We start from the raw sequence: 15771 nt of genomic DNA, 5'->3' as shown, positions 1-15771 counted from the left end.
ATGTTCACTGATGAGGCTGCATTGATGGGTGCTGATAGGCTGCAGTGATGAGCACTGCACTGGTAGGCTGCACTGATGGGCACTGATGAGGCTTCACTGATGAGCACTGATGAGGCTTCACTGATGGGCACTGATGAGGCTGCACTTTTGAGGTGGCACCAATGGCCACTGAGGAGGCAGCACTGATGGCCACTGATAAGCTGCACTGGTGGGCCCCTATTGAGGAGGCTGCACTGATAAGGCAGCACTAATAGGCACTGATAGGTGGCACTGATGGGCACTGATATGTTGCACTGGTGGACTCTGACTGGGACTGATGGGGCTGCACTGATGATCAGTGCTCTCATTATCCGTGTAAATGTCTGGTGTCACAGGAAAGCCGGCTTTCCCTTCCTCAGACAGTGACAGCGCTGAAAAAAGGAAATGTCGATAACTGACATTTGTTTGCATGTGATCAGCGAGTCATTGGACACAGCTGATCACATGTCATTGGCTCTTTACCCTGATCAGTTATGTGCGAGGGATAAAACCATTGCACAGAGCAGGTAAGTATAACATGTTTGTTATTTAAAAAATAAAATTGCCTTTACAAATGCTTTAAGGATACATCAGATCTCCAATGTCACTATTTTGAAGCTGAGTTGCAGCATGTACTGTAGCAATGAGGGGGCTTCTGAGACTCCCGTTGAGGAAATAGAGAACTTGCTCTCTTTTTGGCTCGTCGAGTTTCTCGACAGTTTCCTCGACGAAAATGTACACACGACCGGTTTCCTCGGCAAAAAAATATCTCCCAGCAAGGTTTTTGCCGAGAAACTTGGTCGTGTGTACGAGGCCTCATAGGCTTGCCTGTAGGAAAAATTGTACAATTAGAGTTTAAAGCAGTAGTAAATCGCTGGGTGTTTTTATTTTTTTCCTAACCTGAAAGGTGCATTGCATACTAGCACATTATGTTAAACTTACCGGAAAATTAAGCATTTCAGTGCAGTGTTGCCACTTCTGCAGGCACTATCTTCACCCATCTTCCTTCTTGATTCGTGGACTCTGGTTATGTGACTGGCCGGAGCTGCGAAGACTGCACTCCCGTTTACAGCAGAGGACTCTGGAGGAATGGCCTGGATGGCTGTTCCTTTAGAGTGCATGTGCCCCAGATGTCACCAGCTGCATGTACAGTAACGGTGCACATTTTAGGAGATATTTACAGTAGCTATAGGTAAGCTTTATTATAGGCTTACCTATAGTTCAAAGCCAGAGATAGAAGTTTACTCCTACTTTAATAGCACCTTTTAAGCTTAACTAGCTCTAAATATGCACAAAAAATTGGATATACTTTCCACTTAAATATGTTTTAACCCAGCAAAGCAAAACCTTTCTACATTGTTCTTATATATAACCTAGAGATTCCTATTTTAGGCAGGTTTCACCATTTTTTTTCGATACTCTGAAAATTTCTCATGACGTGAGTACAGATGTTTCTGTCCATTGCTGTTAGGTTAACCTCTTTGCACTGCATAAAATATTCAGGATCGACAAAGCAGTACAAGCAATTACTTGGTGTGCTGTAACACTGCAATCTTGATGAGGAAACAAGCAAAATGAGAAAAGACAGGGGTATAACAGTGTTTATTGGAAAGCATATGTAACCCTGAAGGTCCCTGTTGTGCATTTTAATATTAAAGCATGTTGTACTCACCTTTACATGCCCCAGTATTGACCTATTCTTTCCACATTAACGGCTGTTTACAAGATTTCAATCATTTACACGATACTGATTTATTGTGTGGTCCTTCCAGGGCCTCCCTGCGCCATTAGGTTTGTAAGCCTTTATCTGCCTACTCCTTATTAAATCCTCCTCTGCTTTAGCTACAATGCCTTGATTTACAACGGTTATCACGACAAGATTTAAGGTGGAGAAAAAAATAGCATGTAAAGGTTACACTTCATAGAAACAGTAATCAACCTTTACAACCACACAAGGACTTCTAATTTCAGGAGTGACACCTACCTTTATTAAACTCTAATTAGGGTTCGTCTGCTACCATTTAGTCATCCAGATGGATTTTCCTTTGTGATATATACTTGAAAGTAATGAAAAGCGAAGTGCTATTTACAATTCGTAACTCTTACACCTTTGTGCATTCCAAGTCATTGCTCTACTGAAGCTTAAAGGAAAAGTACAAAAAACAAACAAACATATATTTGCATGTTTAAATATTTTAAAGGCTAAGTTCACCTTTTTTTCCTCAACATACCAGCTCCCCTATTTACCAAGATAGCATTAGGCCCTTTTCACACTGGGGCGGGAGGCGGGCTGGCGGTATAGCGGCGCTAAAAATAGGTCTTGCTGTATTTGGGTGCTTTCTGTTTTAAGTGCGTTCTGACCAGCCGACCGGTTTGAAGCCATGTTGGAGGCACATTCTCATGCTCGAGTTCGTGCTGCTTATGGGCTGTCTTCTGCAGTTCATATTGTTTCTAGATCTGTGGCCGTGAACAGGGCGAGGAGAAGTTCATGGGCCAAGAATTGGTTGCGCCAGCGTGACCAATTCTCTCATATGCCTCTGCTTAGGGAAATCCAGGAGAATAACCCTGAGGACTTCAGGAACTTTCTCTGTATGACGAACCCCGTTTTCCACCGTCTTTTGGATATTCTGTCCCCCTTTATAACGAGGCAGGACACATCACGGCCGAGCAGAGGCTTATTGCCTGTGATGCAGGAGGACTATATTAAGGTAAGTTTTCTCCTTTCACATCACAATCTATGTCTTTAATGTATGCTAATGTCTTGTATTTCTTGCATTATTCCCTAATTACCATGATTGTAATATGCTGTGAATGTTCCCTTTGTCCCCATGCATGTTGTAAGCTTTGAATGGTCCTTTTTTGTGGCCTACATGCATCTTTCCCTTCACTAACCAGTCCAGCATGCTATCCTAGGCCAAAACACACCTAGCCTAGTCTGTTTCCAACTTGTTTTTTGTCTGCTCCATTGTAGTTCTGCCCCCCCCCCCCCTTAAAATGTGTCCCAATGTATGTTTTCTCATTCAATTTAGGCGGAGTGCTAGAGGTTTTTTTTTCTGGGCCTAAACTCAGCTAGAAGCCCCCCTTAAAATTTTTAATGGCCAATCAGAGGGGTGGGGAGTCTGGTAAGTGGGCCTATTTTATTTTTGGCATGAAATACTCACTCCAATACAAAATGTTATACTGATGTTGGACAAGGATGTCTTTTTGTATTGTGCTTGCAATGTTTATGTGCCAAAGTACTCATTTTTTTTTGTTTGACTCCACAGTTTCCTTCCACGCCACAGGAATGGCAGACTGTGGCTTCCCAATTTGCCCAGCGGTGGGACTTCCCGAACTGCGGAGGGGCAATAGACGGAAAACACGTCCCCATAGTGCCGCCACCCCGTTCGGGGTCGTACTATTACAACTATAAAGGTTTTAATAGTATTGTGTTGATGGCGGTGGTGTCGGCACAGTATGAGTTTTTGTATGTGGACGTGGGGAAGAACGGCCGGATGTCCGACAGCGTTTTTTTCCTGCAGACAGAGTTTGTCCAGTGTCTACAGACTGGTGGCCTGGCACTGCCACGGGATGAAGACAATGTGGAGGGACTCCCTTTCGTGTTTGTCGCGGATGAAGCGTTTGGACTGGGACCACACCTGATGAGGCTGTTTCCCCAAGGACCCTCACCCCGGAGAGGAGGGTTTTTAATTTCCAGCTGGCCAGAGCCCGGAGGGTTGACAAGAATGCCTTCGGGATAATGGCCAGCCGGTTCCGCCTGTTCCAGACAGCCATGCACATGGCGGAATATAAAATGAACACTGTGGTGTTTGCCTGTTGCATTCTGCACAACTTTTTGCGCAGGCACTCAGAGACATACCTTACCAATATTGGGCCTCAGCTCACCTTATTGGCCTGGACACTGGCCGTACTGGCTTGGCCCCCCGAACTGATCGTGATGCACGTGACAAATATGTTGAGTACTTTGCGGGTAGGGGGGCCATTGCAATGCCAGACCATATTTATTTTTAATTTCCAAAAAAAATAAAAATGATTTGATCTTTGAAATTACAGTTTTGTCATTCTTGCTTGGTTTTCTGTTATCTGTCTCCCTGGTTCTCCAACTAGTGCACTTGTAGTGCCAAATGTATTTCTCTGTTTTAGTAAATAACCACAATTGTCACAGTAATCACTCACTTTTTAAATGTACAAACTGCTTTTGAGCATAGAAAGAAGAAGCCACGCAAATGTTTTTTTTTTTGCTTGGGGTTTTATTCTGTGCACAACTTGTGCGTTTTTGAAATTTTCAGGTAAAAAAATATTATTATTTTTTTTATGTTTTTTATTCTGTGCACAACTTGTGCGTTTTTAAAATTTTCTGGTAAAAAAATACATATTTTTTTTGTGGCCTAAAACCAGGCTTTTTTCAAACAAGCAAATATCTACAAACATTTGTATCCTGACCCATGCCAAATGTCAACATGTGCTATCTGCCACCATGGGGGATCAATGGATGTGTTTTGGGGGTGCAAACCCTTCCTCTCACCTACTTGAGTAGTGAGGAAGGGGTTACACCCACAAAGCACAGACAATAGATATCCTGTGATGGCAGATAGCACATGTTGACACACTGTGTGCATCTTCAAATTTTGGCTTGTGGATTATCCAGTGCAAATTTTGGCGCAAAACACAACATAGAAAAATGTTTGGGGGGGGGGGGGGGTCAGTCTACTATACGGCCCATCATTTTGATGATGTTTTTATATTTTTGTTCAATGACATTCATCCTATTCCTCAAAATGTCCGTTTCACTACTGCATTCCATTATTTCTTGTATCACGATTTTGGCACTAGCACTGGAGAAAGGTGTCCTAGTAGATGCTGTGATACCACCATGTTCACCCCCTAAAAAAAATCAAAAAGCATTTATTAGAAATGTGCAGGCCTACCTACATCTCTTCTTCCCTGTGAAGCTGTGGTGACAGACACTGACCTGTTGTGCTGATAATCTTCACCTCCCCTTCTTCCACACCTCCTTCCACCTCCCCTTCTTCCACTTCTCTTTCTTCCACCTCTCTTTCTTCCACCTCTCTTTCTTCAACCTCTCTTTCTTCCACCTCTCTTTCTTCCACACCTCCTAAAAAAGGTATACTCAGCACACAGATATTGGAGGGCAGAAATAGAAAACAATTGCTTGGAAGTGGGGTACAATTGTCTGTTTTGGATCATTCCTAAAAACATCACTTTTGTTTTTCTGAGTTACCCCAAGCTGGAATACTGACGCTTTTTGTCAAAGTGACACACATGGAGGCTCCCCAAAAGTATCCTTTGTGTGAGATCCTAATAAAAAAGTTATTTATGGGGGACACACAGGTGCTCCTGAGTCCAGATGTGTAAACAGCTGCTTATTATCCTCTCCTTTACACTGTGTGAATGAATCTGGTTTGCATTTCACATTCTAGTAAGGTCGTACAAACACATCATCTTGACAACAATGTTTATAAACGTTGGTTTATGCCAAATAGGCATGACCACGTGTGCTTTTCCTGGATCTGCGGAAAATATCGGATTTTTTGAGGAACAATGTTTACTACGAATGCAAAATACTACACTTTTCCCACTTTTAACCTGAAACTTGCCATGTTCAAAAGTACAACCAGGCCAAACAAGCACATGGAGAAAAACATGCAAAGATATAATAAAGATAATTGCAACAAACACATGAAAAATACCTACTTTTGTCAATAATTTTCCTGATCTTCCTATACTGCTCTGGCTCCCACAATTTCAGGTCAGACCACCTTTTACGGAGCTGCTCCTTGGACCTCCTGACCCCAAATTTATCGTAAAGATTCCTCGCCACTTTGTCCATTATTTGAGCCTTCCTTCGATTAGGGGTGTGGTATGGGCCATGGTCGCCATCGTAATCTTTCCTCCGCAGTATGTCCACCATCTCCACCATCTCTTCAAGTGACATATTCGTGGCTTTGTAGCGACTGGGCCTGGATCGGGACGTTCCCGCATCCGGGCTTTCCTCGTCAGGACGGGATATACCACGCACCTGTGACACCGCCATATTGTCATTTCACAAGGATTAGGGGCGTGGAATAGAGGAAAAGGTCCGTCATGGGCGGGTGAAGAGGGAATCGTTTCACGCATGCGCAGGGTATATAATGAGAACGAAGTGACTACGTTGATTACGCAGGGTCTGGACGAGCGGAAGTGACGACCGACTTAAAGCGGGGGTTCACCCTTAGAGGGCACTTTTCCCCCTTAGATTCCTGCTCGTTATTACTAGGGGAATCGGTTATTTATTTTAAAATATGTGCAGTACTTACCCGTTTACGAGACGCATCCTCTCCGTCGCTTCCGGGTATGGGCTTCGGGAATGGGCGTTCCTTCTTGATTGACAGGTTTCCGAGAGGCTTCCGACGGTCGCATCCATCGCGTCACGATTTTCCGAAAGAAGCCGAACGTCGGTGCGCAGGCGCAGTATAGACCCGCACCGACGTTCGGCTTCTTTCGGCTACGAGTGACGCGATGGATGCGACCGTCGGAAGCCTTTCGGAAGACTGTCAATCAAGAAGGAACGCCGGCTCCCGAAGACCCATACCCGGAAGCGACGGAAGAAGATGCAGCTCGAAAACGGGTAAGTACTGCACATATTTTAATATAAATAGCCGATTCCCCTAGACCGAACGAGCAGGAAGCTAAGGGGAGATTTTTTTATTTTTTTTAAATGGGTGAACTCCCGCTTTAAACAAAGGTAAAAATGAAAATGGGGACAACAGAGGCCTATATAGACTTGAGTCATGGGATGGGGGGTTTATGTTGATTGGACCCTTGAGTAATTTAATCTTGGGGCCCCCCATGCAATTTTGTTCTCCATCTGCTCAGAGACATCTACAATATATATATGTGAGACTCCAAAGCATCTTTATTTTACTGTGTATCAGATCAGGCAAGGATTGTGATTATTGGACAGAGGTAATTAAGCAGTGTATCATCTCATCAATGCTGAGGGGCATGAGATCTACACATGAATGATGCCTTGATGAATGCTCTCATTACTTTTGCATATTTTAATTCCACTTATTTATTTAAATGTAAACACAGGCTCTGCAGTTAAATCATCATTACACAACAATGGGGCAGAGCTGGGCAGCATTTTAGTGGCAGCAATAGACACTGGCCCAGATTCTTGTATATCGGCGTATCTATGCGGCGGCGTAACGTATTCGATTTACGCTACGCCGCCGAAACTTACACGGGCAAATGCTGTATTCTCAAAGCACTTGCTCCGTAAGTTGCAGCGGCGTAGCGTAAATCACCCGGCGGAATTCAAATTCGGCGGGTAGGGGGCGTGTATCATTTAAATCAAGCGCGTCCCCACGCTGAACGAACTGCGCATGCGCCGTACGTAAAATATCCCAGTGTGCATTGCTCCAAATGACGTCGCAATGATGTCATTGGTTTCGACGTGAACGTAAATGACGTCCAGCCCCATTCACGGACGACTTACGCAAACTACGTAACTTTTTAAAATTTCGACGCGGGAACGGCGGCCATACTTAACCACTTAAGCCCCGGACCATATTGCTGCCTAAAGACCCAAGGGGTTTTTACAGTTCGGGACTGCGTCGCTTTAACAGACAATTGCGCGGTCGTGCGACGTGGCTCCCAAACAAAATTGGCGTCCTTTTTTCCCCACAAATAGAGCTTTCTTTTGGTGGTATTTGATCACCTCTGCGGTTTTTATTTTTTGCGCTATAAACAAAAATAGAGCGACAATTTTGAAAAAAAATGCAATATTTTTAACTTTTTGCTGTAATAAATATACCCCAAAAACATATATAAATTTTTTTTTTCCTCAGTTTAGGCCGATACGTATTCTTCTACCTATTTTTGGTAAAAAAAAATCGCAATAATCGTTTATCGGTTGGTTTGCGCAAAATTTATAGCGTTTACAAAATAGGGGATCGTTTTTTTGCATTTTTTTTTTTTTTTTTTTTTTTACTACTAATGGCGGCGATCAGCGATTTTTTTCGTGACTGCGACATTATGGCGGACACTTTGGACAATTTTGACACATTTTTGGGACAATTGTCATTTTCACAGCAAAAAATGCATTTAAATTGCATTGTTTATTGTGAAAATGACAGTTGCAGTTTGGGAGTTAACCACAGGGGGCGCTGTAGGAGTTAGGGTTTACTTTGTGTGTGTTTACTAGTGTAGGGGGGTGTGGCTGTAGGAATGACGTCATCAATCGTGTCTTCCCTATAAAGGGGATGACGCGATCGATGCGCTGACACAGTGAAGCACGGGGAAGCCGTGTTTACACACGGCTCTCCTCATTCTTCAGCTCCGGGGAGCGATCGCGACGGAGCGGCTATAAACAAATCGCCCCAGATCGCTCCCCGAGCGGACCTGACCTCCGCATGTACCGGGGGGGGTCCCGATTGGACCCCCCACCCACGTCTAGCAGAGGACGTACAGGTACGTGATTGTGCCTGTCCGTGCCATTCTGCCGACGTAAATGTACATGAGGAGGTCGGGAAGTGGTTAACATTGTTGCGCCGCACTTATGCGACCATATAGCAGGGGCAACATTACGCCGGGAAAAGCCTAATGTAAACGTCGTAACTTTACTGCGTCGGCCGCACGTATGTTTGGGAATTCGCTTATCTAGCTAATTTGCATACTCAACGCGGAATTCAACGGAAGCGCCACCTAGCGGCCAAAAAAATAATTGCAGTTTAGATCCGACGGCGTAAGAGACTTACGCAAACGACGTAACTTTTTAAAATTTCGACGCGGGAACTGCGGCCATACTTGTGGTGATAACTTGAGCAAAAAAAAAAAAATGTTGTGATAACTTGATAAAAAAAAAGAAAAAAATTAAAAAGCAAAAAAAAAAAGATGTGGAGTACATATATTCTTTTTGAGATCTGGCTTTTAAAAAAAAAAGGATTATTCATGAGATCACAAGCCAAAAATAAAAGAAGTCAGTATGTGAGAACTCTGTCTAAATACCATCAGCAAAACAGCGTCTTTATTCTAGCAATAGAACGAAGAAAAATGCGCTGCAATAAACGTGAATGTGCCATCTCCATAACTAACGCTAGTTTTACCAGAACGAGCGCTCCCGTCCCCTAATTTAGTCTGAGCATGCGTGGATTTTTAACCGATGGTTGTGCATACTAATGGTTGTTTTTTTCCCCATCGGTTAGGAATCCATCGGTTAAATTTAAAACAAGTTGGCTTTTTTTTAACCGATGGTTATATAACCGATGGCGCGCCCACACGATCAGTTTGGACCGATGAAAACGGTCCATCAGACCTTTCTCATCGGTTTAACCGATCGTGTGTACGCGGCATAAGGATTACAGTGGAAAAGTTAATGCAACTTACCACTCCTAGGCCAGGTAGATCTCACATCTAGAAGCTTAGGAACACTGGGCCGGATTCAGATAGCCTTTACGCCGGCGTATCTATTGATACGCCGCGTAAAGGCTACGAAGCGCCGGCGTATCTTCTTTCTGTATTCAGAAAGCAAGATACGCCAGAATTTCCCTAAGTTCCGACCGGCGTAAGTGTCTTACATTGTCGTATCTTAGGCTGCATATATACGCTGTCCGCTAGGTGGCGCGTTCGTATATTTACGCAAGGAATATGCTAACTAGGTAGATACGCCGATTCAGAAACGTACGTCCGCCTGGCACATTTTTTTACGTCGTTTACGTTCGGCTTTTTCCGGCGTAAAGTTACCCCTGCTATATGAGGGGTATCCTATGTTAAGTATGGACATCGTTCCCGCGTCGAGTTTTGAAAATTTTACGTCGTATGCGTAAATCGTTTGCGAATAGGGCTGTACGTAAGTTACGTTCACGTCTAAAGCAATGACGATTTGCGGCATAATTTCGAGCATGCGCACTGGGATTCTTTCACGAACGGCGCATGCGCCGTTCGCAAAAAACGTAAAATACGCGGGGTCACCATTAATTTATATAAAACACGCCCACATCATCCCCATTTGAATTAGGCGGGCTTACGCCGGACCACAGACGTTATGCCGCCGTAACTAAGGGTGCAAGTTCTTTCTGAATACGGAACTTGCGCCCTAATTTATGGCGGCGTAACGTATCTGAGATACGTTACGCCCCGCCGAAAGATACTCCAATGTATCTGAATCCGGCCCACTGTGTCTGCAGTTAAATCCATTATCGAAGGTAGGGTTGTCCCGATACCACTTTTTTAGGACCGAGTACAAGTACCGATACTTTTTTTCAAGTAGTCGCCGATACCGAATACCGATACTTTTTTTAAATGTCCCCCCCATATGCAGCCATGTCCCCCCCATATGCAGCCATGCCCCCCCCATATGCAGCCATGTCCCCCACATATGCAGCCATGTCCCTCTAGCCATGTCCCTCACATATGCAGCCATGTCCCTCTAGCCATGTCCCTCACATATGCAGCCATGTCCCTCACATATGCAGCCATGTCCCTCACATATGCAGCCATGTCCCTCTAGCCATGTCCCTCACATATGCAGCCATGTCCCTCTAGCCATGTCCCTCACATATGCAGCCATGTCCCTCTAGCCATGTCCCTCACATATGCAGCCATGTCCCTCTAGCCATGTCCCTCACATATGCAGCCATGTCCCTCTAGCCATGTCCCTCACATATGCAGCAATGTCCCTCTAGCCATGTCCCTCACATATGCAGCCATGTCCCCCACATAATGCAGCCATGTCCCCCCACATAATGCAGCCATGTCCCCCCACATAATGCAGCCATGTCCCCCCACATATGTCCCTCTAGCCATGTCCCTCACATATGCAGCAATGTCCCTCTAGCCATGTCCATCGATGCGGCGGCGCGATGCGGCGGCAGCGGTGGGGGGGGGAAAGGGGGGGGAAAGTATTCTATTTAGGTATCGGGGGTATTTGCGCGAGTACGAGTACTCCCGCAAATACTCGGTATCGGTCCCGATACCGATACTGGTATCGGTATCTGGACAACCCTAATCGAAGGTAAATGAGTATGCTACCAATATGTCTGATTAATTTTTTTATTGTACTAGTCAATGCCATACAGTTCAGAGACAAGACACGCAGAAGTAAAATAGTTTTAAAAACAGGAAGTGACATTACGTAGCTTTGAGTTTTAAAGGGGACGTTGAAAACATTAATGGGGAAACGTACCATTCCTGGCAAGTGTCCAAGTTTGCTGCAGCTCCTTGAATATTAATTTTCATGTATTTATTGATTATGAAGTATACTTGAACCAAGAGATGGACAGGAATTACATGAGATCGTCAAGGACTGTCCAGATCCAAGGATGTTAGCTGGAAATGGGGGAATGTGCAACTTATAGTTGCATGATATGGGTGCATTGAAAAATATATATTTCTTTGTATGCACGCATTTTAATTTCTGCTTGAAATATGGAAAAACATGAAATGTTTTAGCAATTAAAACTAGCCAGGGTTGAGAATAATTAAGTTTAAAAGATTTCAGTTTCATATGAGGAACATTTTTTGCAGCCAGTCTTAAAACTACACAGTAGATATTGAAATTTTGAGATATATATGTAAGCCTGTGTACTAATATTGAAACTAAGGATAGGAGAAATTGTATTGTTACTTTTCTTACATGAATATCATTTAATGTTAACACATAATATTGCCATCTTTGTTCTGATAATTCAATAAAAAGGTTAAAAAACAAGGTAGACGATATGATAAAATTGATTCTTATAAATTTTGTTTTATGGGTGCACTTCATCCTCAATTATTCGAGAATGCATATTGCTGCATTTGCATTCCATATTCAGAAAGTACTAGCCTTATTGCAATAGAGAGTGAGTGTTGAAGACAAAAGAAAATTGTTGAGAAGGGTTTAGTTCAGAGAAGTTATCTGTATAAATGTAAAGTACTGTATGTTATTACATGTTTATTGTTAAAAGGTTGCAACTACTGTTAGTCTGTTAATGGAATGTGTTAAGCACATATTATTAGGCCCATGCCCAATGGACTGTTAATTGGAATCATATATGGGGAATGTGATGTCACTATTAAATTACATGTATTTAATGGTACCAAATGTGAATTGATGAATCTGATCCGACAATTAAGTAGATTTAAAAGATAATTGCAAAATACAAATTTTTAAGAGTAACATTTTAACTTGTAGCTGGGGTATTTTAATTATTCCAGTTAGAGTCTGACTTTAACCACTTGGTAACCGCCCTATAGCCGAAATATGGCTACAAGGCGGTTCCCTAACTCTAGGAGGGCGTCAATATACGTCCTCCCAGAGAGTCAGAATTGCGCGCCCGAGCGGGCGCGCACACGCGATCACCGGTGCTCGGCGGGTCCACGGGACCCGCAGCTACACGGATCGCGGTAAGGAGCCAATGGAAGCGGCTCCTTACCACGTGATCGCGCCGTCCAATGACGGCGCGATCACTTGTAAACAAACCGGCGTCATGTAATGACGCCGGTTCCTCCCTCTCCTCTCTGTACCGTTTGGTACAGTGTGAGAGGAGAGGGAGGGGGGGGGGGGGAGCGGGCGGCAGCAGCAGCTGCCGCACTGTGGGCTGGATCTGTGACAATTGCAGTCACAGATCCAGCCATCCCTGCGCAATACTCTGCAATATAAAAATAATAAGCGCTAAAGTATGAGTGCAATACTCTGCAATACCCCACCCCATACTCTGCAATACCCCACCCCATACTCTGCAATACCCACCCCCCCATACTCTGCAATACCCACCCCCCCATACTCTGCAATACCCCCCCATACTCTGCAATACCCCCCCATACTCTGCAATACCCCCCCCCATACTCTGCAATACCCCCCCCCCCATACTCTGCAATACCCCCCCGCCATACTCTGCAATACCCCCCCGCCATACTCTGCAATACCCCCCCGCCATACTCTGCAATACCCCCCGCCATACTCTGCAATACCCCCCCGCCATACTCTGCAATACCCTCAATACTCCAATACCTTGCAATACGTCGCCTATGGGGATTTTTAAGTAGCAACGTTTGGCGCAATTTCACGAGCGTGTGCAATTTTGAAGGGTGACATGTTGGGTATCTATTTACTCGGCGGAACTTCATCTTTCATATTATGCAAAAACATTGAGCTAACTTTACTGTTTTGTTTTTTTTTAAGCACAAAACTGTTTTTTTTTTAAAAACACGCGTTCAAAAAATTGGTGCGAAAATACCGTGCAAGATAAAAAGTTGCAACAACCGCCATTGTATTCTCTAGGGTCTTTGAAAAAAAAGCATATATAATGTTTTGGGTTTCTATGTAATTTTTTAGCAAATAAATTATGATTTTTACATGTAGGAGAGAAATGTCAAAATTGGCCTGGGTGCTCCAGAACGCCTGATGGTGCTCCCTGCATGTTGGGCCTCTCTATGTGGCCACGCTGTGTAAAAGTCGCACACATGTGGTATCGCTATACTCGGGAGGAATAGCAGAATGTGTTTTGGGGTGTAATTTGTAGTATGCATATGCTGTGTGTGAGAAATAACCTGCTAATATGACAGAAACTAGATTTTCTTTTTTTTTTTACAGAATTTTCAGTCTTTTTTCTTTTATAGCGCAAAAAATAAAAACCGCAGAGGTGATCAAATACCACCAAAAGAAAGCTCTATTTGTGTGAAAAAAAGGACAAAAATTTCAGATGGGTACAATGTTGTATGACTGAGTAATTGTCATTCAAATTGTGAGAGCACTGAAAGCTGAAAATTGGTCTGGTGATTAAGGGGGTTTTCGTGCCCAGTGGTTAAGTGGTTAAGGAATGTTTTTAATTGTGAAGTTGCCTATCCTTACCTTGTTAAAGGTTTGGAAGGTATTTTTCAATATCAACAAATGTACTATATTTTGGATTGAGAAAAGTGTTTAATAAATGGCATTATAGTTTTTTTTATAGAAGAGCCTAGATTGGTGTTGTATGTAGGAAAAAAAAATATTCAAGATTAATTATGAAAAAAAAAATAGATTGCACGTTTGAGGGGTAATTGTGCCGATGGGCCCATTTGTTGATATTGAAATGAAAGAAATGTGACATTACCTGCTACAAAACAAGGGAATGGTTGTTTGTGCAAATGTTTTAATTGTGTTTAAGCTGTTTAACAATGCTTGGGGATCTTAATAATGTTTTTTACCGTTTTGGTTAACACAAGTTTAAGAATATTATATCTTTTTTTTTAAATAGATAAAATAAAAGGGGAAGTGTTCCAGCCTATGTGTTCCAGGCGCTATGGCAAAGGAATTGTGGTTAAGAAAGAAAAAGGGAAGTTACTTAAGGTTGTGTAATTTTATGTATTAAGTAATAGAAGAAAAAATATACCTTTTGATGAGATATGGATTTAATAAAACAATATGGGAAAAGGTGTTCAAGGGAAAATATGGAAATATTTTTAAATAGAGAATGAATGAAATGGCCAATGGATGTGGAATGAGAAAGTGGTATTTTATTGTGTTTAATGAATGCACAAGGTATTATTTGATTAGTAAAGTATCTAAATTTGTTTTAAAATGTACACAAAGAGATGGTTATCTCATGGGATATTGTGTTTTCTTATTTTGGGAGTTGAGATTACTAGGCCCATGTTCCTGATAATATATATGTGTATTCACAAAATATTTCCCTAGAAGTTTGGGGTTAAAATAAAAATTTGATTATGGGATTTTGGTAAAAAAGGGAGAATCTATAAATCAGTGATTCTCAACCTTTCTACTGCCATGACCCCTTGATACAATTTCCCAAGTTGTGGGGACCCTAACAGTAAAATTATGGAATGGGATGAGTGGCAGTGCTGGCGGGGAGTTGGGCTGAGTGGCAGTGCTGGTGGGGGGTGGGATCAATGGCAGTGCTGGTGGGAGTTCCGATCAGCCAACTTAATTGCTCTTGATCAAGGTCATAAAGTGCTGCGCAAACTGTTGGCGCTATATAAATCCTGTATAATAATAAAAATAATAATAATCTGCTAATCTGAGAACTGTAGTGGGGACTTTTAATGGCAACTCTAATCACAGATAGTGTTACTCACTGTGTCTCGAAGCATTGACACCTATGCCAAAATCAGGATATAGGGTCTCCTCTGGCTCCTCCCACTTCACATTCCTCACCAGTCTGCTGACCTCTAGTCTCTCCCCCCCACCCATGCCATGAACTGAATTGGCGGCTGTGAAGAGGCAGAGTGGGTGGCCGCGGGCTCCAGGAACAGCTGCTGGGCAGCCACAAATAGGCTGGGAGAGCACTACAGCCTTCAGGAACAGCCCAGGATTCGGTCACCCCTGGCAAATTGTAATTTGACCCTTGAGGGGGTCCCGACCCCCAGTTTGAGAACCACTGCTATAAATGTTTGAAGAGTTACTGAAATTAGGTAATCAGGACCAAAATAAATTGTTGCATCTATATTGAGTTCGTGAAATGCTAAAATTTGAGGGGAACGTTTGTTTGAATAACAGTCAGGGTGACTATTCTGGATATATTACTTTTTTAATTCCCAGAATTTCAACTGTAAAGTGTTGGTGATGTAATGTTTATTCATCAATGCTTTGTTTGTTGCTGATGGTCAAATATACGAGGCTGACTTCTGAGTCAGAATATGTGTTTGGGTAAAATGTTTTGTTCTGAGACCCTCGGGTCCACTTGGGTCCCGGGGATAGAAGGAACTAAAAGGGGTTTATGTTTTGTTGAAATCCTGCTGTAATACTGGATTTGGGAAAATGTTCAGTTA

This window comes from Rana temporaria, chromosome 1 (assembly GCF_905171775.1).
Source record: "Rana temporaria chromosome 1, aRanTem1.1, whole genome shotgun sequence".
Lineage (NCBI taxonomy): Eukaryota > Metazoa > Chordata > Amphibia > Anura > Ranidae > Rana > Rana temporaria.
This window is presented reverse-complemented; position numbering follows the sequence as displayed.